The 24664-nt window shown below is 39.4% G+C and overlaps 1 protein-coding gene across 9 annotated transcripts in view; it reads right to left on the bottom strand.

Annotated features, from left to right (window-relative positions):
* ITSN1 (intersectin 1) overlaps positions 1–24628 on the bottom strand; it is a 146701-nt gene extending 122073 nt beyond the window's left edge. For 2 of the 9 annotated variants that reach the window (XM_030020951.2, XM_030020957.2), the window contains exon 1: positions 24419–24627. The gene's annotated coding sequence lies outside the window, so the exon portion shown is untranslated. Of the gene's footprint in view, positions 1–24418 lie in introns of all 9 variants that reach the window. The other 7 variants (XM_030020952.2, XM_030020958.2, XM_030020955.2 and 4 more) reach the window with 5 other exon arrangements.
* Between the last annotated feature and the right edge of the window lie 36 nt (positions 24629–24664).

Genomic DNA, 24664 nt, shown 5'->3' with positions numbered 1-24664 from the left:
GTTCTGCTATTTACATTACATAAAATGAAGACAGTCATGCTTTATTTCAGAACTGTTAATCTGTCTGTCTCCATGGCTCAAGGATCACTAAGAAATGGCACTTAGAAGATACACTTGGAATAAAAGGGGAAAGTGGCCAAAGCCTGGAGTCCAGCCTTAGCCAATGGAAAGCAATGTCTGAGTGGTCTGTAATACCTAAGTGCTAGTTTTATGTTATTTGTATATTAATATATGTCGTGGTTTAAGCCCAGGCAGTAACAAAGCACCACGAAGCCACTTGCTCACTCCTCCCCTCCAGCCCTGGTAGGATGAGGAGAAAATATAAAGAAAAGCTCGTGGGTTGAGACAAGGACAGGGAGGGATCACCCACCACTTATGGTCACAGGCAAAAGACAGGCTCAACTTGGGGAAGAAAGAAAATCAATTTAATTTACTACAAATCAAATCAAAACAAGGATAATGAGAAGTAAACCCAAACCTTAGAACACCTTCCCCCCACCTCTCCCTCCTTCCCAGCTCAACTCCACTCCCAATTTTCTCCACCTCCTCCCCCCTGCCAGTGGCACAGGAGGACAGGGAATGGGGGTTGGGGTCAGTTCTTCACGCATTGTCTCTGCTGCTCCTTCCTCCTTAGGGGGAGGACTCTTCACTCTTCCCCTGCTCGAGCATGGGGTCCTTCTCCCAAAGACAAACTTCTCCAACGTGAGTCCTTCCCACGGGCTGCAGTCCTTCACAAACTTCTCTGGCATGGGTCCTTTCCGCGGGCCAATCTTCAGTCACAGACTGCTCCAGCGTGGGCTTTCCCATGGAGTCACAGCCATCTTGGGGGACATCCCCCTGCTCCGGCATGGGCTCCTCTCTCCCCGGGCTGCAGGTGGGCATCTGCTTCCCCGCTCACCTCCATTGGCTGGGGGGGGACAGCCTGCCATCTCACCACCGGCTGCAGGGGCATCAACCTCCTCCCCCTCCTTCTTCACTGACCTTGGTGTCTGTATAGGTGTTCCTCTCACATTCCAATCTCCTCCCCCACAGTAGTTAAGAAGTTCCCCTTCTTAAATATGTTATCACCACCACCATTGCTGATGGGATCGGCCTTGGCCAGAGGCAGGTCCAACTTGGAGCTGGGGAATTTTCTAGCAGCTTCTCACAGGAGCCACCCCTGCAGCCCCTCCCCCACTACCAAAAACCCCACCACACAAACCCAAACCAATAAATTATTCTAAGAAGAGGCTGATAGTCACATCACACCTTTAACTTAGCCACCCTTAACTTTTTAACTCTAGCTTTTCAGAGAGTAGAGCACGGTTGTTTTGAAAGCCCAAAGCAGCACTGGATCACCTCTATTTGACTAGGCATTTTTCCCTTATCAGATTTCTAATCTCTCCAGTCCACATAACAAGTAGCCTTGTTTCTCCCTTTATTGCCTCAGCAAGAAATAGCCGACTACAGAATAATATGATCACAATTTTTTTTTTTCAGATTAACCCTTTGCTTATTCCTACATCAACTATCACAGCACAACTGCTTCCGCACCCCTTTGGGCCACCTCCTATAGTGAGGTGGACACTGCTATATTACTTGCAAGTCAAGAAGTTCATGTAAATATACCAGAGGGTAGCTGATAAATTTCTTTCCCCTCTTTCCTACAGATTCCCACTATGCAACTCCACATGAACTCTCCCATGTTTCACCATATTGGTCCAGCATTACTCCAGTGTTCCTGCTTTCTCAATGCATCATTTTAATCTATCATTGCTACTTACCTCCACTGCAGCTAACGCCACCCTAACAGCAAGGATTCCTTTTTCACACCCCTGCATGAGCTCAGAAGTGATAGTGGGCTGGAGATGGCAGACCTGTGAGCTGTGTTTTCAGTCACAGGACTGAAAAGCAAAGAAATTATGGACACAGTCTAGACCTGTGGTCCCCCTTTCTGACTAGGCCAACATAACTGTCTGTAACATTAGACAGATCAGAATCAAAGGACTCATAACCCAGCTTGATGTTCTTAGAGAAATGAAGACAGCCAAAGAAATAGGTCAGAGCCATCAAGTCTTTCTTGGACAGCAGTGATGGTCTTCTACCTCAAGATTTCATTACTGGTAGGCCTAAACTAATCCCATGTAGCTATGCTGTGCAAATCCCCATTCTTGTCTGAACTTGATAGCAGATCATTTGAAGTGGGGACAATGAAAAAAAGGAAAAAAAAAAAAAAAAATCAGATGTTCTGAGTTCTTTCACTTCACATTCTCCATCTCTGCCCCAAAGTAACAGTTATGCTGGGGGAAGGGTAAGAACAAAGAAAAAACCCAGAGTCAGCACAAGTGTAAGTTGAGAGAGTTCAGGATCTGTGTGTCCACTCCCTTTCCCTTCCTCCTAGGCAAAACCATAAGAAAAAGGTCTAGTAGGGCAGAGATAGGATAAAGTTGGTAATATAAGAGAAGGCACAGATGGCTCTGTCCTTTGAACTGCTCCAGTGTAGGTCAGTTTGTCCTCTGTAAGCATCTGCTCTTCTGAACTTTTAGAGGAAAGGGGATCACCAGTTAAATAAATGCAGTGGTATGGCAAAAGCAGTTTGCTATAGCAGATTTGTCAAGCAGATTTTCAAAATAGTGCTTTAATAGGAGAAATTACTCAGCGTCTACCAAGCCTTATGAGCATCTCAGTAGTTGTGTCAGACCACATCACTATTGACTGAAGTAGCCAACATCTCCTACACATGTACCTTCTGCTCTGAATGTCTTCAAAGCTCTGTCTTCCTAACTCTCCTGCATGACATTAGGAGCACTTTCAGATCCAAGAACAGACATATATTATGTCATTTAGACAAGTGTTCCTGTTAAGCACCTTCCTTCTGGTCACACTTAACCAAGTTGTTCAGACACAGGTTGATAGTAGTCATTCTCTGTGGCTTACTCCTCTATTTTTTTCTTCTAATTAGTCATATAGATTTCCTTGAGAATGTCAATTCAAGAACCTTGATCTCAGGGCAAAACTCTCTGAAGGAGACCTTGTAAAATATATAAGCATTCCTTGAACCTGCCCTGAACATGAGTAGCATCACTAAGGGATGGCTAACCTCCCTGCACTTCACCAAAAGAAAAGACCCCAAAACAATGAAGATGAATGGCAAAGACTTGCTGATTGTTTTTGTTTTCAAAAAGAAAAAAAAAAATCATTTCAAAAAGAAATCACTTACCAGTGAATTGCTCAACACCACTGAGCGGCGTGTTGTGAGAGAAGCTTGTTCTTTGGGGCAAGAACAAAACAGGCATTAAAACAAATCCTGAAAATGAGGATGCTTTCCTAACTTTTTTGGAAATCACTTTTTTCTTCACAACAGTGCCTCCCAGAGAAAGGGGTCACAAACACTCCACAGAAAGTTATAGTTCCAGTTGTTGGGGTTATACTGACTAAGCAAGCACTTAAATTTCTCAAGATTTAATTATGAGGATTCTCATATTGAGCTAAAAACATCTTATTGACCTATAAAGCTACTGATGCAGCATACACCAGGAAATTCTCTGTTCTGTGGCACTAACACACAGGTACAGTCCTGACCCCAGCACTATAAGGCGATAGAATGTATTTGTGTACAATGCAGTGATCTAATTACTGCGTTGACCCCAGTTATCTGACCCTTTTGATTTCATCTCAAGCAACACATATAATTTAGATGTAATAAAAAGTGTATAGCTATAAAAATAATATATACGTAGCACAAGCTTCATATGTGTGGGTATCTACACAGAGTGCCACGTCAGTTAGCATCAAACAGTAAGGTTAAATCCTTTTTGTTACAAGGATGAGTTTAAACAGTTATGTAGAGCGCAGGTGCGGGCAGTGGGGAGCTGCAGGGGTAGCCTCTCTGGGGCTCCAATGGACCCACTGCAGTGCACAGCTGAGCCCCTCAGCCAAGATGGTGGCACCTCAGGGAAAACCTGTGTAAGAAAGGGCAAAACATTGCCTGGCAGGGAGTGGAAAAGCATGAGAAACAGCCCTGTGAGCACCCACAAGAGGAGGCGCACCAGGCACCCCAGCAGGGATCTGCTGCAGCCCATGGAGAGACCATGTTGAAGCAGGTATTGCCCTGCAGCTCATGGAGAGACCGCAATGGAGCAGATATCCACACTGCAGCCCAGGGAGGACCCCAGGCTGGAGCAGGTTTATCCTGAAGGACTGCAGCCTGTGAAAAGGATCAACACTGGAGTAGGGGAAAAAGCATGCAGAGGAAGAAGCAGCAGAGAGGAGCTGTTAAGGACTGACCACAGCCCCCATTTGCCGCCCCCAGGTGCTGCTTGGGGTGTGAGGGAGGCAGAGGTATCAGGAATGAAGGAGTAAAGTTGAGCCTAGGATAAAGGAGAGGGAAAGGTGTTGTTTCAATTTCTCTTTGTTTCTCACTATCCCAACTTATTTTAACTGGTGATAAATTAAATTTCTTTTCCCCATGTCAAGTCTGTTTTGCCCATGACAGTAATTGTTATGTAATCTCCCTGTCTTTATCCCAAACCACGAGCTTTTTCACCCCATCTTCTCCCCCATCCTGTTGAGGGGAGTGAGTGAGCAGCTGGGTGGGCATGTGGCAGCCAGCCAAGGTCAACCCATGACAACATACTAACTTATTTGAAGAAAACAGTATTCCATCTGTAGATGATCCTGACCATTCAGGAAATATTAGAGACTACATAGGAAATGTCAAAGAATTAGAAAAAGCATGAACAGACAAAACTGTTCTGACTTCTGAAATTATTTTTATATAATACGAATATATATAAATACTGAAAGTATGTGTGGATTGACTCATACAAAGATTACCAAATTTTGGCTTCTACTTATTCAGCACACTACAGGCTTTAAGAGGACTTGGCCAAAGTTCTCTAAAAACAGTAACACAGTGAATAAATTACCAATGCTACATTTCAGTCAAGGAAATTGTGATAAATTGTATTTAAAAAGAGATTACAGAAGAGGACACAGTCTCTTTTCTACTTCAAATAAGAAACATACACAATAAGCAGTACCTGCTATACAGGATACAATTCAATAATCCTCCTCAGTCTCTAAAATTGAAGATCACCTATAGGCAGGCAGGTTTAGCAGAATATTTAAAGAACTTCAGTAATAAAACAACACAAATAATAGTTCCCAGGTGAATACAGAGAACATACTTGAGTCTAAAGCAGTTGACATATTGCAAGGAGTTAGTTACTGAAGCTTCATTTCTTTTATGAAGCTGACTTTTTTATTTAGTTAGAGCTTTACTTGTGCTAAGATCTGGAACTCTTTTCCATGAGCAGGATCATTGGTTCTCAGCTTTACAAAAAATGAAATATTTATTTTAAAACAAACCCAATTAAAGCATTAACTTATGTAGTTTGATAAAGGAAAAGACACCTTTGGAAAAAAAATATTCCAAAGACCTGCTTGATGGTATACTACTATCCTTAGGTAACATTTAACACAAACATGCTTCCAGCAGACAGTGAAAAGACAAAACAGCACTTCAAATAGCAGCTTTATTGGGAAGAAATGCAAATGTTGGATGAACAGATAGTGAAACTTCCTGTAATATTTTTCACATAGTGATAAGGACAGACCCTTGGGCATTTGTAAAATTAAGGTATCTCCTTACACTAGAAAGGTTGCTTATCAGACAACAGTACATATGGAGGAAAAAGGATTCTCTTACATTGTCAGGAATACAAAAGTTGCATAAAGCTTAAACAAGAAATTAAATATGTTAAAGCTCAATTGCTGGAGGTAATGTCTCCTACTTAAAATATGCTTAAAAACACACTAATGAACTGAAGTAAAAAGGGCTTAACGGCATAAGACAGGGATATCCTAAAGTAAGGTTTTTCTGTTTCCTTTTTCCATCAGGATACTGATTCCCCTCCAAAATGCCTACAAGCAATTTTCACAAAAGAGCAAAAACATTTCCGATGTGTCCACAAGGCTAGGCAATTGATATATGCAATGGGATAAGGGAAAGAAAAAATGTTTTGCAAGATGAAATGGTAAATAGTACATACATATTTAAAACTTTTAAAAAGTGTATTCTAACTTATAAATCCTACTTTTATATTAAACGGAATTATCAATTGACTGCTAGTGCAGTTGAATGGCACAAAAAATTGTGTAAGGGCATGTGACAAGTTTCCTTTCCAGATGACAAGTGTGCTTTCTATCAGTTCCACATGAATCAGTCTCCTACATCTCAACAACAATCAGAAAAGTTTCAATCCTTGGTTGGGGTAAAAGATTCTTCAAATGTTAAGATATGAGGACAGGAATAATCCTGCTGAATATATTACCAGTGTTAATAACGAGTTCAGAGGCAGCAAAGAAATGATAAAAACAGACACAAAAAAAGGAAGGCTTTCCACATATTTCACTAGAGTTGAGGTGCAAGTATTTATGCAACACAGACTCCTTCAAAGCACACATACAGTGAGGTTAAGGTTTTCCTCACTACAGGAAGAGATAGGTAGAAGCAAGAGTTTATTAGAAGAATAGACAGATTTCAGCTTTAGTCATAACAAGTTGGATGTTGCAAACACTATTCCACAGCAGCACTTTCTAACTGCTGAGCAGTCGAGGGAGCAACGGGATCACTCAAACACAGTGCCACCAAGTTCCAGGCTACAAACACTCTGCATTTCTGCCAAGGGTTGGGAATTATTTCAAGCCTATGCAAGAAAGAACCAGGACACGCACACAAGCAAACCAACTCCAAGAAAAAAAACTGGATACAGAAGACAGGACATTTTTTTAAAAGACACATATATCAAGCAGTTAGAAAAGAGGTGCTCATTCTCAGTATACAAATATTTACAGCCCATAAGATGGCTTCTCTGATGAATGCAGGTTACAGGGGGAGGGCACCATATGCACAGGCATTTTTCATGCTTGATCTGGAAAGCAGGCTACTTTGTTATGGTCCTTCTGTAAATAACCAAATAAGTCTGTATAGTTAATAATACTGAAAAGAGTCATTTCCCTGTACTGAAATGCTTTAATACCTCTTTCCAGGATAAAAATTCCTTTCTTTAAAGAGGATAAGAACATTAACGTTATTGTTAGTGCTAATGGTTTATTTACTCTAAGTCACAAGTCTGCAGCACGGGGAGGTTTATTTACTGTAGCTTACAAATTTCTCCCCTGTGGGTACTTCGAAAGTCATCTGTTTTTCAGTACCTAGTAATCAGGAAAATTTGTTACAAGTCACATTATGGTTGTGGGGCTGTCTTCGACTAGGAAAAAAATCAAACTGCAAAATTGTAATACAATGCTCTGATTTCCCAGTATAATAGATCTAAAAAACCTTTCAAGTTTGATGCAAGCAGAAAGTGAAGACAGCTATGAAAACAAGCCCACTGAACTCCTTAAAAACCCTCAGGTTTGCAAGTTTTTAACATGCTAACTGTTAATCAGTGCCCAACTACACACATAAGTTCTGCTGGTATGTAACAATATGATCCTTATTCACTGAAGTTTTGTGGTGGCAACAGGTTGATTACTATGAAGAGACACCCTGAACTCTGCGTCCTCAAGAGACTTTTTTCTATCCCTGCCTTTGCTGAGGAAACAAGTAAGTGAAGAGATGAAACATTTATATGGGGAGGTCATAGAGAGGAAGGCCAACAAAGATTGAAGCAAGTCAAGCCTGACAAAAGCACAGGAAGGGCATGATGCTACAGCAGACTTCACAATTCATCCACCTCATAGTTCAAACACAACTCCATCAAACTCCCACAGCTCTTAAGCACTCAGGTAAAACCTCAAAAAGATTAAGCTTTCCAAGTTTCACACTTCTGAGAAGAGATCAAATATGCTCAGAAGATGATGTTACACCCATCACCCAGTGATGGCACAAAACGATGATCTGAAGACAGAACTTTGTTTTAGGATCTAACTTGCCTAGAGATTAGTAGATTTCTTTTTTAAAGTAGTCAATAGGATTGTAAGACCCCTTCTTTTTCATCTTCCCTCACAATACAAGCCCTGAACAAGGTTCTTGTAGGACACAAGTGCTGAAGAAGTGAAAGACTCCAGCCATCTTGTTAAATGTGTGAACCTTAAATTCCTACAGAAGTCATTAGCACTACATCTCACCCAGACAGTTATCTCTAGGTATATTTGTTGCCATGAGCTTACTTTGGTTCACTGAAAGTTAGTGTATGTGAAGACAAAGCCACGATTTGCAGGGAATCAAAGATGCCACCTCTAGTATCAATTTAAACAGTTACCAAGTGTGCATCTTCAGCGCATTATTCTCTCTTATGGTCTCAAGACTGATAGGGTAGAAGACATACACTGATAGCAACCAATATACTGATATGTCTCCCAAACCAGAAAAAAATACGTCTAGTCTTAAGCTTAAGTTCAAGATAGCTCCTTCCTTTCTATGCTGATTTCAAGTTCAGGATAAAGCATATAGCCAAAGTTCAGAAAGATTCTGAAATAAACAGCTGACATAAAATATATGTGTACATATATGTAATAAGATTGAAAAAACATTTAACTACATAAAACAGAAGGGATGTTATATATATGCTACCATAATGGAGGTATTTTAGTGAATTTAGTTCTCCTGATACAAAGGACGTTTCTTACTTGCAGCAGTTTTAATCTTACTCAAATTTTAAAAAGTGAATTTAAGAAATTCTTCTGCCTTTTTGTAAGGTAGTTTTTTGTACTCTGGTTGACCAGTGTTGATCTCATCTTAAAATGGGGCTTTACACACAGGATTCTCATTTTTTCTAGCTGTTTAGGTGACTATAATCTACTAATCTAATTTGACTAAGTAGTTCTCGTAAGTCACTCTTTCCCGCCCAGAGAGCACAGTATCCATGACAGACATATGTCATACCTAATTCAGTTATCATTTCTCACAAACTGAAAACAATACCCTAGTAAGATTTCTTCTAAAAAAACATATTGAGTAAGTAACATTAGTTTTTCAAGATTCTCCACTTTTTAGTCATTCAAACAGGCACTTAATATTAATATAGCAATAGAATAATATTGCTAGGTACCAAAAATTGCTTGGAGAAAGAGGAACCTCTTTTTATTGGAAGAACAGGAACCCACCTCACTTCATTAACAGGATCACATCTGTAGGTCATGAATCAGGTTTATATATGTATAAATATATTTATACATGGGGAAAGAAATAGCAGAGGAGAGATCTGTAGTTTAAGATTACAAATGACATTTATTTTCCAGTACAAATGTTAACATATCTTCATGCAAGAATGACAGATATAAAAAAGTTTGTACAATTTATAGCACAGGAGGAATACAAGTTTGCACAATTTATAGCTCACACTTGCAGTAGTGGATTAAAACCTGACAGCTAAAATGATTACAGTCCCCATTCATTCAACCTACTCTAGAAGCTACCGCAACTTTTAAGGTGCTTTCACTCTTGAACCAGGATCAGGATTACTTTATTTCTCAATCTGGCTTGCTAAAAATAGGGGCAAGTTTACCTTGAAATTGAGTCTTATGACTCCAACAGAAGATAGCTTGAGGGCCATTTTCTGCAGCAGAGGCATCATCAGAAGAGGCTTGGGGACAGCTGTGAAGGAAGCTTGGAAGAGCAGAGTCTAGCATAATTGGCAGTACGTTCAGCAGTAATTTTTCAACTCACACTGGCTGGCTTCAGTACAGCACAGCATACTCTAAGAGTTGGCAACTGACAAGATTTTAAAAATAAACTTTGGATTCTAAAAATACATTTCTGATTATTTACCTTCTGAGTTAAGACCTGAAAATGAAAACTGGCATTATAATGAAGCATCCACTCCTTCACCAATCATTACAGCTAGTAAGTTACCTTCTAAAATGGGAAGCAAGATTTTCTTGTAGTCACTTGTCTGTAGGAGAAGTGTAGGCTTAAGATATTTTACATTAAAAATTAAGTTGTCAATATTTCAGCTATTCAAAAACCCCATATACTGAAGCACTTAAAATCAAACCTTCATCAGACAAAAAAAACCCTTTCTCAAAAACCCAACAGCCTAGTTTTCAACTCTCCTGGAAAATATACATGGCATTTACTGGAGCTTGAAACGAAGGGCAAAAGACAAAATGAATTTACTGGAAAGAAGAGTTGGCTACTTGCAGGGGAAAGAATCTGAACTTTTGCTTCAAAATTAACTTGTCCCCCTTTGGGGAAAGAAAAAGGCAGTAATACTCAACCCCCATTTGACATCAGAACAATGAATACGTGTCTAATCAAGAACCAATGGAGGCACTAAATATGCCAAGTATGATATACAGCATTTTGTATTCGATATGTTCAGTTCCAGAGTTCTGAACAGTCATAACAGGTCCTATGAAGCAGTGAATTGTAAGAAGTCTGGGACATGGCAAGAATAAGATTGTTAAATTAATTTCCTCTGAAAACGTAGCGACAATAACTAATTTTCCTAAAGCTACAGTACTATTTTCTATCACTTTTAAAGCTTCCAGAGCAGCACTAGCATAAATCTCATACATAAGTCAAATCAACTTTACTTTCTCACATAAATGAGCAATAAAGTACCTATAGAGATAAAATTACATGAACATGCCTCAGTTCTCATCTGCTTAAATACTTCTGCTGACAGTTTCAGAACCCAAGTTCTCAAAGTACTCCTTCAAATCTACAGCTGTTTTAGTGCAACTTTTAAGCAAGAAACCCCAGATTATGCAAGAAAAAATTCCAGTAAAAAAATGCCAGTTCATATGCTTAAAGGAGAAAAAAGCAGCAGCAAGTAATCCTCAATAAAGCCTGCCAGCAAGCATTGCCAAGAGATGCACTGACATTCTAGACTGAATAGGCCATTTACTCACATTTCTTTTCTTTTTGCTTTTTATTTTTAATTCTCCAACGAACAATGTCCATGACAACTGTTTCAAGCTACAGGAGTTCTACTATATGGCAACAGTTCATGTTCTTACTTTAAGACCTGCTGAAAAACTCACTATTTTGACTAGCAGTTCTTAAATGCTAAATATATGATGTCAATTGAGAGAATAACAGAAGTATCTGGGATATTCATTTGTCTATGGATCATTTAATCACTACTTGTATAGCTGAGGATTGGAATGCTTGAGGAATAGGGAGAAAGAAAAAAACCCAGCACCTCCAGTTCCTTCGAGATACTCACAAAAGAGAAAGAATTTTGAATTAGGCCCGGCAGAAAAATCAGCACCTTCTAACACTGCAATTATTACTTTAGCCTTCTGAAAAGTTCCTGTTGGTGTAATAGCCCAAAAATGAAGCCTTAACATAGGCCTCGAGAAACCTGATTGCCAGCAGCCAGTACAGTGTCAAAGTATGCAGTGTTAAAATCCTCAAGAGAACTGAAGGTATCAAGTGGAAGAATCAAGCTGAAATAAAGGCAAAGAAACTGGGTAACAGTACAAACATTGAAGACTAACAAGAAAATGTAACACCTCAGGACAACGTGTACTACTAACTTGTCAGAAAATACTAGAAAGAAACCTACTGTCTAACAACAACAGAAGAGAGAGGCAAACTTTCTTGAAACACAGATCAGTATGTCAGAGCTAAAGCTATAAATGACAGCTGGTGGCCAACATCAGGCTACACAAAGAGTAGTAAGTTTTCTGTTTTACTCACCTGTTCCCTTATATTAACCTACTTCAAAATTTCGGTAGTCTTCCATGGGTGTTTCTGGGAAATTAATTGCATTACTGACAATTAAGAAAGCTATCAGACTGCTTCTAAACTAAAACATTTAGGATATTAAAACAGAACTAAACATACCTGCCTGAACACACAAACAATATACAGGCATTAGAACGATACACATAGCTTATGCCAAACCCTTGAGAGAAGGCCATTCTTAAGAAATTATGAAGGGATACAATATGAAGTGCATGAACCATCTTGACCATAGCCTATGTTTCAGGCTAATTTATTTCTCTATAATAAAAAAGCTTTCATTATATAGACAAATCCTTAAGATTCGATCTTCTAGGGGACTGCATATGGCAATTCAGTTGAACCCTGGAAAAGGTTCTCTCTGTGACAGAAGAATTGATCTGCTTTGGAAAACGGCAATTTCAGAGTATCAAGCCCCAGCAACATACCCAAGTCATTTGTGAATTAAGCACTATGAAGAAAAAAGAAAAATAAACAAACGCCAAAAAGCTTGGGGAGGATCATAGTTGTTCCAAGTGATATCTAACAGTTGCATGAAAGATCTAATTTGTCATTGGTTTTAGTGCAAAGTGTTGCAGACCTATAACAGAAACTCAGTTAAACCTCATTTGTTAAATCTTATCTCTAGATTGGCATGCCAACTGAACTGATACACAAAGATGCAAGAAAAAAAAAAATGAGCCATAGCATTAAAATGCTACAGCCTGGCCAAAAATATGAGTAACCAGATAAACAGTGCCAGAGGTCACAGCATCCACCAACAGCACTGCTCATGCAAGCTATTGAAAAACAGTAATAAAGTCCTACAAAGAGGCACTAAGCCAGCATCATCCCAAGAGAGAAAGAACTTAACACATTTTTTCACTTACCTTGCCAATAACCTCCCCACTGTATCCAACCCACTAAACGTTAAAATCTGGAAGAGATATAATGATTCTATAGCAACCAGCTGCTGAGATATTTTTCAAACAGAATGAACTGAATACAACTGCCAAATACTTTCCCAACAAATTTAGCCTGTTCTTAGTCGGAGGAGAAAATTATGTTCACTGCCATGATTCAAGATACAGTGCAAATCTGAGGTCATTACAAAACTAGGGCACTTTAAAACAAATCAGATAACCACAAATAGGTAAATAGACACACAAGTTGTAGGTACGCAAGTTGCTATTACTCTGCAAGGACAGACACATCACTCAAGAAGCTTATCCTCTGGAGTATCATTTCCATGAGACTTTTTTCCACACTGGTTACTCCCATCACCACCAGGGCAACTTTACTAATACTTCCATGTCTCCTGTAAGAGTCTATTAGGGAATCTTCTGGAGATTTAACACAGTCACATGAACATGTCAGCTCCACAGTGGTAGCTGCACACGTACGTAATTTGGGTTCTGTAAACTCTCAAAAGAAAGCAGTAATTTGGTTGTCTCTGTGTTTAGATGCAACCACTCCTGCCATGTCTCCTGCTGTGCATATCTGTAAAAAGGTTCAACCTCCCTGCTGTATGCCTACAAGCACATCAGCTAAAGCATTTTTCTCAGCAAAACAAGAATGAGAGACCATGAGAATTCAAGAGCATAGTTTCCCTTAGCTCATATTCAACACAAAGGAAACCTCTAGGTAACTTGCAAAAATAACTAAAAAAATCAAGCCTAATACTAGGTTTATATACATTGTCCCAAGTACATATCCTCAGAAGACATATTTTTGAAGTCTACAAATCAAAAGAATGGTGGAAGCCACTTAACTAAGTAACCTCTGTTTCCTTTTATTGCAGTAACGCTTTGTTTCTATTTAAATCTTCACAGAATAAAGTCTTTAATCTTTAATGAGAGACAAAGCCAAGCTAATACAAGATGGAATTATTGGTAGACTATATTCATCTGGTTTCATAATATAGTACAGGGATAACAACTGAAGTCAACAGGTGGATGTTTAAAATACCTTAGTTGAGACAGGCTCCCATTTTTCCTCTTTGGCTAATTTTGTTACCCCGGTGTTTTTCCATCTCTCTTCCCCAGCTGTAAAGCATGGCTCATCGTGTCTAAGCTACTTCAGAAAAGTACCTGAGGACTGCCAGAAAAGCCAAGGGCTTCCTCTTGTACATGGCCTGGTACAGGACTAGAAACTGCTGCTGCCACCTTAAAAATGATAATCAGAGCAAACTAAGTTTGGAAATCTGCATACCAGTGTATCTGCACTATTTGTAGCCTTCTGCCCTTTTCTTGCCCTTTATATTTACTGTCTTTTTAAACCTCTCTAGCTAGAAAGTATCTCAGGTGGAGAATAATTGCATGCATTGTTCTCTCTGGACAATTCAATTAACTTTTTTTTAAATTTCATTTATTTATTTCTCCCCTCCCCCCTTTTTTTCTTTTTGAAGCTGGGAAAGAACAGTAAGCCTCCACACAAAGAGAAATAAAATTTCACAAGAATTTCAATATGCAGGCTTCCTAGGTTTCATTGTAGTACACAAAGTTTAGCTGAGTCAGTATTCTTGATCATAATGCTTGCCACTTTTTGAGGGTTTGTTTGTGTTGTTTTAAATAAGAGGACTAAATTTCTGTCACTGTTTTGAACTTCCCAAGCAGAATGCCTAATTTTGAAGATAACCATTTAAGAGATTCAGCATGATTATATTCTCTACCTACACTCCAGAAAGCTATTTCAATGTACTTGTTGCCCTGCCCCAACTAGCCTGTACTTTGTTTTTCCTAACAAACCCCAGGAAGTTTAATTCAGGATTGCATCAAGGTTATCCAGGAAAAGCAGGAACTTGGCATTGCCATAACAAATTCCAGAAACTCTAGGAATTAAGCAACTCCAGCAGGGAACGTTGTTTTCCTTGGAGCTACAGTGTAACATTTTCCTGCTTGAAGCACTTAGAGCAGGAAAAAAAAATGCAAAGTTAATTCTGAAGCTTCATGCAATTTCTGATTACAGAAACTTTATCATCTATCAAAACCACCGAAGGAAAAATCCTCCCTCTTGCTTATACAAAAGTCCTTAAAAGTCCACAAAAAAAACCCCACAACACACAATAGGCAGAAGGTTTATTATTCAGCTATCAATGGAGCCTACCAAGTATCCAGAAACAACTATCAGCTGAAAAGACTACAGTCTTTCAGTCTGCTGAAATTTCAGCTTACATGTCATCCCTGGAATAGGTTCAATTCCTCAAGCCAACAACTAATAAGAGCCAAGACACCGAAAGGTCAAAGCTCCATTTCTCTTATCCCTGCCTCTGAACAAGTGGTGAGACCAGGAAGAAAAAAAGAAAAACAATTATACATATTCCTACAGTTCTCCTCCTTTCTAGGTAAGGACTCTGAAGTCTGTATCAAGACACAGGAAGGAGCAGAGTGAAACTAGCTCAGATCCTACCAGTTTGTCACCTGCCCATGAAACCTTCTTTTCTGCTGTAGTCTGGCAAAGCAGCAAGCAACGGCATAAACAAATGATGGTGCCTAAATACTCAAGAGATACCATATCACATGAAATTTAGTCTTTGCTGTATTCAAATTAAGAGTTAGACTCCATAGGATCAGTTGACATTCACATCAAAAAGGCTTGCATTCAGCATTTTTGTTTGTTTTGCTCTTGTTTCTTTTAAAGAAAGGCTTTATCAAATATTTTCAAACTTCTCTATTTTTCTCCCACAACACCAGTAGCTCTAACCTGGGGGCATTAAAATGATCTGATGCTAAAATGGCTAGGCTCAGACACACACACAAAAAAAAAATTACTATGCTGCTTTTGTTAATCCAATATTCCTTTATTTCTTTCTTATTCACACAGCATGTCAAACACTACCATTTCATTCTGGACAACAGGCTTCCAATGCAAATTTAGCTTTTAAATTCCATTTAACCACCCATACAAATGCTATCACTAACTAGCCCACACCTAGTCTTCACCAGGATCTTCCCCATCACATCACCTGAAAGTAACACAAAGAGATTAAAATAAAACTTTGCCAGATTTCCTAAGATAGAGGAAGAATAGGAACAGGCACCAAAATATCCAGGTCTTACATAAGTCTTACATAGAACACATCAGGTAAATTCATGCAGGGTTTGGTTGTTTGGCTTTTGGTTGGGTTTTTTTTTTTTATTTTTTTTATTTAGAAGACAGCTTTACTTAGGGACGCTTCTGGGTTATTACATAAGTACTCACAGGTTTGTTTGTAAGTTCTAAAATAATAGCAGATTAAGCTCTTTGGGTTAAATTCACCCAACTAGTTAATACAATTTTTAAAAGTCATACAATAGCATTTGTCAGCAGTTCAGAATAATGTTGAGTACTTCACTCAAAAGGATGCATCTTTTTCCCTCCTCCCAAAAACAAACACAAAGCAAAATTGCTTTGCATACATCGTCTACAGACAGCACAAGTTTTAAACAATCCTCTCAGATTTAGATGTTGAGTTTAAATAGTAGCACCAAATGTACATTTGTGACACATTTGAGGAATCAATCCATTGCTGCATTAGACATGTTAAAGTCAGCACTGCATCTGGAGTATTTCATACTTCTGTTTCACAAGACTGGATTCCAGTTATTGTGCACAGCTATGTGACTTATGGTTCATCCATAACTTCTGATTGTGCAAAGAGGATGACTAATCAAAAAAGCATGAAACTGTTAAAGTAAAAATGCTGCACAAACCTCAACTCCATTCAGATTATTCCAATAAGAACTGTGGTAATGAAGCAAGTTCTGAGCACAGATAACACCCTTAGCAGCTTCCTATCAGCAAGCCTAGTTGAGAGACCATATAAGCATAACAGTGGGAGGAACCCACTATTAGAGTGGGAAGATCCAACAATTTTAGTTCCATGTGGACTAAAGATCTCTTCTTCAGAAGCCCAATATCACCCTCTTTGTACCACTAATGCCATCTGAAGGGCTCTTGGCAAACAGGAATTTTCAACACTAAGACAGACTTATTGATACCAACTAAGCCACTGACTCCTGACCACAGCCAGTTAGAGCTTATTAGTAATCCCAACATTACATCCAGTCAAGTGCCTCACTACACAAAAAGTGAAATGCATTTGCCGCCTTCTATCATGTCATCACTGCCCATGTCATCATAGGGTTTGGCAACATTTCCTTGAAGCAATGCCATTTTTCAGCAAAGACTATCTACAAGACAAACAATTTCTATCATATTTCTTAAAATTAGCATATTACATTCAACAGTAGGTTGCTAATTGTTCTTTTATAAGCATATTATATCGCTTACTATGATTTTAAGTAAGGTAAGTACAGAATAACAGAAGAAGCAGAAACTTCTTCTAAGCTGGATAATGGATGTTTTCAAACTTTGTCATTAAACACCTCCAAAATGCATGTGTGTGCCCTGCCATGAATTTAGTATAGATGACCTTATCATGTGAAAACATATTTTAACACTTTTATGTTTTGAACTTTACCTCTGGATTTAAGTTTTATAAACCACAATTAAAAAAAAGAGACAACTATAAGGAATAGTTGGAAAAGGCTGGGGAAAAACCTTGTTAAATGTCTGGGTTTTAAATTTAGTACTTGCCCAAATACCTACAGCAACTTAATTCCACACTACTTTATCCTAACAAAAAAATTCTTCCTTCTTCTCTTTGTTGTTTATTATGCTCTTTTGCAATTTGAGCACACACTGAAGAACAGAGGTATTAAAATGGAATGCTTCTTTGTGAGAAAATTTTAGAAGTATTTCAGGTAGCTCTGCAAACTATTTCCAGTAGTTTAGTTTACACAGTCTTTCCTTGTTGAGATTGGCTCTTACAAACATCAACAGAACAAAATCAACAAACATCAAAATACAAAGCTTAACTGGGAAAGAACATCCACCAGCCTTCAGATAATACTGAAATATATAGGACCATTAAAGAGAAGAAATACAGATACAAGAGAAAAAGAGAAAAAAAGAACAGATAAGAAGAATGTGGATTGGTGAAGGCAAGGAGTTAGGAAAACAAACATCGCAGTAGCACAGGCAGTAGATGCACTGAAGAACGAGGTCAGAGAATTGCTATCTAAAAAAGCCAATTACACTGGATGCCCATGCAAAAACAAACAAACAAGAAAACCCAGACCTGAATATCACAGGAGTCTATCTGTCTGCCTGAGAAAAACAGAACCAAATTTATCCAACTGGGAGTCACACGTGATTCAAAATAAAAATGTCAGTATTTTTATTTAAGAATTTAAACTGTTACACCATCCCCTTTGGTACATGATCAGATTACTGGCATTTTATTACAAAACAGAACTCTGAAGTTGTCAGCTTTTGTCTGTGATTCTCTGTAAGAAAGAAAGAATCTTACTTCCCCAAAATACCCTGAAGATTTATGGAAGGTATTAGAACATTACACTGCATAATTGAGCTTCTGTCTAAATCTCCTCACCACAAACACAGGAATCCATACAGAATCTGTACACAGCTGAAGGCCACGTACCAGCAGAGAACTCTTCACAGGTGCATCTATATATTGCAACAGATTCTATTCAACTGCCAGCTTTGTAGGGCTACAAGCACACGTTCATACAGAATAGCTTGCAGGATGAGGGCTTAACAATGAGAAGCCAGTGTCTAAACATAGCGTAAGATAACTGGAACTAGGATCTGTCCAGCCTTTATCTTCTTTGGTTGCAAGACGGGAAGAAAAGACAACACTGAAGTTTTGACTAATCCTGACATGACCTATTAAAAAACTTACTTTAAAAAACATTAAATATTGCACCTCACAGTTTATAGGGCCATCCATATTCTTGTGCTTGTGAATTTGAAATTATAATATAAAGCTAGAGTACGCGAAAAATGTATTTTTACAGTCACTAATAAGAGGCTTTTTTTTAATAAAGAGGTGGTGACCTCAAAACACAAAATTAGCCTGATCTTAGCTTCGGTTTTCAGATCAGTCATATGAACACTTAATATACAAGCACTAGGTTTCCAAAACACAACTATAGGTGCTAAATTGTAACATAATATGAGGATAGGATCATTGATAAGCATCCGAGTGTCCTTGCATAAACTCACCTTGACCTTTGAAAGTTAGATATGCAGCTGACTTCACACAGCTTCTTCAGCTAAATGGGCACCCAAGACTGTTCTATTCTGTACAGACACACTGTTGAATTACCTTCCTAGTAGTCAATATTGGATTTCTCCTTTACAGTTCAACTGGTAGGGCAACTAACAAAAAGTTAACATATACTTCACAGGATAAGCATTATTTAGAAAACAATAGATACCTTTTTTATTTTTCCTCCAAGATGGGTGGTTGCTCTTTCTTAAACGTACAACTAGACATAATTTTAATATTTTTCTCATATACTGTTTGTAGGCAGTCACACTGAGAAACTTGAAAGTACTATCAGAAATGAATAAAAGTTCTTCTTTCTCCAATGTGATTCTGACATGGGTACCTTTGGATCTTAGCAGGCCTGCAGAATCACAGAAGGAATGCAACAATTTGATTTGCATATGTTACATTTATTGACAAACCAATTACTTTGTAACATGTTGCAAAACTGTAATTGATTGCTTAAAACAATTACTCTCATTTAAGAGTTAGCACACAGTCTTTACCTCAAAATCTTAATAAGGTTCTACAGACGTCTCCGATCATGAAACAAGGAAAAGCCAAGAAAGCCTGCCTGCTGGTAAGCTATTATAGTGGTGGTCTTCAAACCCTAATAAAGTTATCAGTACAGAAACTCTGGCCGTCAGATTTGAGAAACTAGGAATCTGTGTTTTGTGTTACTTGCCACCCAGTATCTTCAGTAAGCACTCAAACATACAGCTTTAATTCTAACGCAGAATTGTTTATTTTAGTCCTTTAAGTCTTAAAAATTCTGTTGAAGATCTCTGTGGGCAGTTAATACAATGAACATGATTTAGTTATGCATAACACACTGTTCAGTAAAAACACATACAAATCATAACACCAAACAGTCACAGAAATTGACTACTTCTTTCTTTAAAAAGTGGGGGACCAGAACAAGACAAACACTGCAGTTAATGTCAAGGATGTTGGGAAACGCAGACTACCTGCTCACAGCACATGTGATTCTAGCTGAAAGTTTCTACTATGAAGTATATATTCCATTAAAAACTTCACTTTCCATTGTTTTATTCTCAGTTGTAAAGTCTGGGAATTACTTTTGGAAAACATCTTTAGAAAGTATGGCTAAAAGATAAGTAGAGCAGCTAACTAGTAAACTGGTCCAAAGATACTACTTCAGATTTATTATGTGTGGTTTGAGTTAGAAATTTTCTAAATGCTGTAAATAAGTCCTCATATATAGCTCATGAATTATTTCATAGGTATATTTAATTGTTGTAAATATTACTTACAATTACGTATGAAAGTAGAGAAAGCAATGTGCTACAAAGGAGTTTCATTATGAGTCCTCCAGAGAAGCCCCAACCCTCCATGAACCCTCTTTCAGAAACCATAGATTTAAACCCAGGTGTCCTGTGTATTTTGGAAGTTTATTAATAACTATTATCTACAAATTGTGCATTTATATGGAACAAGTAAAACTGTATCTTGAAATGATGCAAAGATAAACCACTGTCCAGTCATTTACAGCAGATTAGTCATCCTCAGGTCTAGATCTCTAGTTAGAAGATATTTAGGTAGAGAATCTTCATGGAAATTAGCATGAGCTATCCATCAAAATACAAAAGGAAAACTGAAGTCTTGAGACAACAGGTCTTCAGTGAAATTATTTTAATAGTATTACTCGGGCTTGCTAATCTATTGTATTAGTATTAGTATATTTATCTATAATACTAGAACATACCATCAAGCCCATGATTTTCAAGGATTGCCATCACACAAAAACTTACTCTCATAAATCCATGTGTATTTAGACTTCAACTGTCAAAACTGTGGTCACCACAAATATCCTGTGGGCACACACAACCACAAGAGACAGAGCAGGGGAAGGGAGATTGAGAACTACTGTGAAAGAGAAATATAGAGCAGAGATTTAGGTTTCAGGCAATTAATAATATGATTATTTCAAACCTCCAGACGCACATTTTACACACACAACACTTGTGAAAAGTTAACTTTACAGAGAAAAGGGAAGACGACCACTGAAATGACACTAGCATGAATTAATTCAATTACCTTAGAAACAACACATGAAAAAAAGAAAATATAGTATCCAACCATGTAAGTTTAAAATATTTAATAAGAGAAAACCAAACCAAGTATGTACTACATCATTTAATTTTTTTGCATTTTGACTGATTGCAATGAAGGGAATGTTGAAAAAAATGCACCTTTTGCATCAGAAATAAAAGAAAAAAAAAAAAAACTTTTCTTCCTGGGTAAGACAGTGGATAGCCCTCTTCACTCCTCCTCATACAAAAATATTTAATGTCCTTTTCCTATTCTGGTCAAGAAGTTAATCCTCTGACACTCTGAAGCAGATAGACAAATTCCAGTTTCAGTTATAGAAAAGCATTTAAGATCAGTAACTAGAAACCAATCTCTCCTATACAAATGGTGCATGGTCTACCAAGAACTTGACCACCTATATCCCTTAGACACATACACAGAGCTATCGAGAGAGATTCATTCCAGATAGGTGGATTAACTTGACATCTACATGCATGCTCCAAAAATATACAATTTTTGTTTTCTTATGTGAAAGATTGGCAGATACAGTTATGACTGCGATCTGCAATTAAAATATCAAGACATACCGACAATAGCAATGCCACCCAAAAATAATCAGTGGAATCCATTATATTCTTTTTTTAATTTTAGAAAGTGTAGTCTTAAAAGAGGGGAACTACTTTTGCCACAGATGATACAGACATTTTAGCACCTCACAGTAAGGTTTTATGTGCACAAGTAATTTACCATTAAATCTCAGACTGGACCAAATTTCTAATTGTCTACCACACCACCCAATTTCATGCTATACAAGTAAAAACAAAACCAACTTACAGTGTTGGGGGCATTTCAAGTTCAGCAGCTGTATTAAATACAACAGCAATGAGCATTCAAAGTTTCTAGCAGACAACAGAAGCAATCTTTGGTTTATTTTTATAGTTAAAAAAAAAAAAGAAGATAAAATCTGATCTCTTTAGTTCCATGCAGGTTAACTACTGAGCCACCCCCACCTGGAATGTGTATTACAAACAAATTTGTCTGCTTATGATTTATTCTACTCTTATTACTAAAGACAGCATAGTTGATAACTATCCATGATGATCTTCTCCCCATTCCTCAATTATATTTTCCTTAACTTTTTTATTTTTCTTTTTATTCTACAAACAGAAGTCTTATATTCTTATTTTCCCTGGTGTTATCCTACTAAAAACTAAAATTACAATCCATGATTACAGTACAAAGATAGACCAGAAAAGGCTATTCAACATCATCATTTAGAATTATTTAATTCCTAGATTCACATTCTTTCCTGAATCCAAATCTATCCTAATTGCATGATTAGAGGTATTAAGAAAAGGGCATGCAGACTTTCCACCAAACAGCTAACAGCAGCAAAAGACAGAACAGGCACTGCAGGTCATTGGTTTATTTTGAGATACCAATTCTTATGTTTCTGTACCTAAGTAGTTATTCCACTGAACCAGGATATAAAGGAAAATTATCAAGAAAACACAGCTACTCTGAAAAGGATCTTATCTGGAATGAAAGACAGTGGGATATTATAGAGGGAACACTAGAACTGAAAGAATTAAGTGTGGTTTGTGAAGCAGCAAGTGCATAGAGCAGCCTGCTCAGCTCAAATGAAGTTTGAGTCTAATACACTGGAGAAACTGTTCAGAAACAGTTCATCTGTACGAAATATGACCCCTGTAAAGCTGCCAAAAATCAGTGAGAGCATACAAGTGCTAATCACGCAAGCTAAAATGGCTCAAGCTGCTTTGACTTACATGCATGCCTAAACATAGATGACATATCTTAAATTATAAGTTAACAAAAAGAATGCAACTGTTTTCTTTACCTGTACTTCTATATGCAATCAGTACACCTCCTCATCATCCACAAGCAAGTGCACCCCCCACTCCTGTACTTGGAAATCTGAATACAGCCGACATGCAAGACTCCTCCTTCCATACCTCACCCCCTCAAGCAGGTCTTTGGAGATGTAGTCCAAGCATTTTAAAACAGAAAGAATCCAGTAATTGATTCACTGATATGTTAAAAAAATGTACTATATAAAAACATCACCAGGTCATATTCATTGAGGGAAGTTACTGGTGACTAGAAAAAAAGGCAAAAGAAAGAAAGGTTTTTCTTTTACTGGTGACACTCTCCAGAGTCATCAGTACTTAAAATACACAGTTTGGCTTTTTTATTTAGGATCAAATGCATGCATTTAGAGGTTGACTTCAAATATTTTGTTAAAATACATAGCTATTACCTTAAGTATATTTTGCCATACAAGCTCTAAACAAAACGCATACTTTAGAACTGGGGGGTGGGAAGAAGTAGAGGAAAACAGAGTGTTTCTGGCTTTAATGAGTACCACACTACCACATCTGGAATACTAGTTATTTTACTAACAAGAATTATTTACTAAACAATATTCTGTAACGATCTATGGAAGTGTTTTCCCTATCACGACATTCATGCCCCACAGAAAGGTAGAGTTCCCAGAAAATACTGTTTTCTAAAAGCAAAAACCACATTTCTTTCAAAATAAACTAGCAGCTGAATCAGAACAAAAGATGTCCACAGGAAATATTATCCACAAAGTTGTCTGCTAATCCGAGGCAAACAGAAATGAAGGGACAAAAAAACCGACCATGAACCGGTTTCCTTTTCCTGACGCCCTGACAACATTCCCCTGTTCAATTGGTCGTGTGCCCTTTTCAAGCCGTAAGGGATGGCATTCCTCCTTCCCTTCGCACCAGGGCGGACCGTATGCGTCGAAGGGGCAGGGAGCAAAGAGGACGGAGGCGGCAGGAATAATCATTATTTAACTCGGTAAAGGGAAACCCGCTACCCGCAGCCGCACGACCCACCCCCTGCGTTCCACGTCCGAGATTCCCCCGGAGGACACGGGTGGCCGGGACACGGCTCCCTCTGGGAGCGATGGCTGTCTTGTGACGGTGAGGGCTGTGCTATCGCCGAGCCAGCGCGCACCAACCGCGGCGCTCCCCCCGCCGCATTGCCCCGCTTTCCCCTACCCACAAAACCGAACCTGCGAAAACGGCGCCCGCGAAACCCACCCCGGTGAGGTACCAATAAAAATTAAAAGAATAATAGTGAGGGAAAAAAAAAAAAAAAAAAAAGAGCAGCCCGAGGAAGGCAAGCAGCGGCGCCCGCCCCAGCGCGCAGCAGCCGGCGCGCACACAGCCCGCCGGGGCCGGACCCGCACGGGGGGCGCATCCCGCGGGCGCCCGCCTCACGGCTCCGCGCCCACCCCCGGGCCGCCCACGGCTGCCGAGGGAGATGACGAGGAGCGGGGCGCCTCGCTCCGTGCCGGGCACCCACCCGGCGCCTGTCAGAGGGCCCAGGCACGGGGACACGCCCGGCCGCCGGTACCGTGCGGAGGCGGGGGGCGGCAGAGGCAGCGCAAGGCAGAAGCGTCGCTGCCCCCCCCCCCCCCCCCCCGCCGCGAGTGCCCGCCGGGCGCCGTTGGCCTGGGGTGAACCGTCGCCCCTCCCAGTGAGGGTCCATCGTCCGTGTCCCCCCCGCCCTTCCCATCCCCTCCCGCCGCCACCGGGCAGTACCTCATATCTGCGCGGGCCGGGGGGCCCTACTCACACCCATGGCGACGGCGGGGGGGATGGAGGAGCCGGAGCGGCGTCCGCCACCGCCTCCGCCAGACGCACCATCCCCTCCCGCTGCCTCCTCAGCCACCGTCTGGCGGGCGGCGGGGGGAGGAGCCCTGGCTCGCACTCGCCTTCACAGCCGCCGTACTGACGCGCGGCCGCGGCCTGCCTCCCTCCCCCCCGCCCCACGCGCGCGACGGCCAG

Source organism: Aquila chrysaetos, chromosome 7 (genome assembly GCF_900496995.4).
Source record: "Aquila chrysaetos chrysaetos chromosome 7, bAquChr1.4, whole genome shotgun sequence".
Classification (NCBI taxonomy): domain Eukaryota; kingdom Metazoa; phylum Chordata; class Aves; order Accipitriformes; family Accipitridae; genus Aquila; species Aquila chrysaetos.
This window is presented reverse-complemented; position numbering and strand designations above follow the sequence as displayed.